Raw genomic sequence first — 236 nt, forward strand, 5'->3', positions numbered from 1 at the left:
GGGAGTAGCCGCGGGGGCGGAGCCACGGGAGGCGGAGCTGGGGTGGGCGGAGCTGCGCGGGGTGGGGCCCGGTTGGCGGAGGCCGCGAGGTGGGGAGGAGCAACGTGGGAAGGGGAGGAGAAAGGGAGCTGGAGAGGGTGGGGGGCCGCGCGGCGGGAGCGGGAGGGTGCTGGGAGGCAGGGGCTGCCCCAGGGCTGTGGGCTCTGGAGCCCCGGGTGGTCCTGAAGCACTCAGGT

The sequence above is a fragment of the Miniopterus schreibersii genome, assembly GCF_964146895.1.
Source record: "Miniopterus schreibersii genome assembly, chromosome: X".
Taxonomy (NCBI): Eukaryota; Metazoa; Chordata; class Mammalia; order Chiroptera; family Miniopteridae; genus Miniopterus; species Miniopterus schreibersii.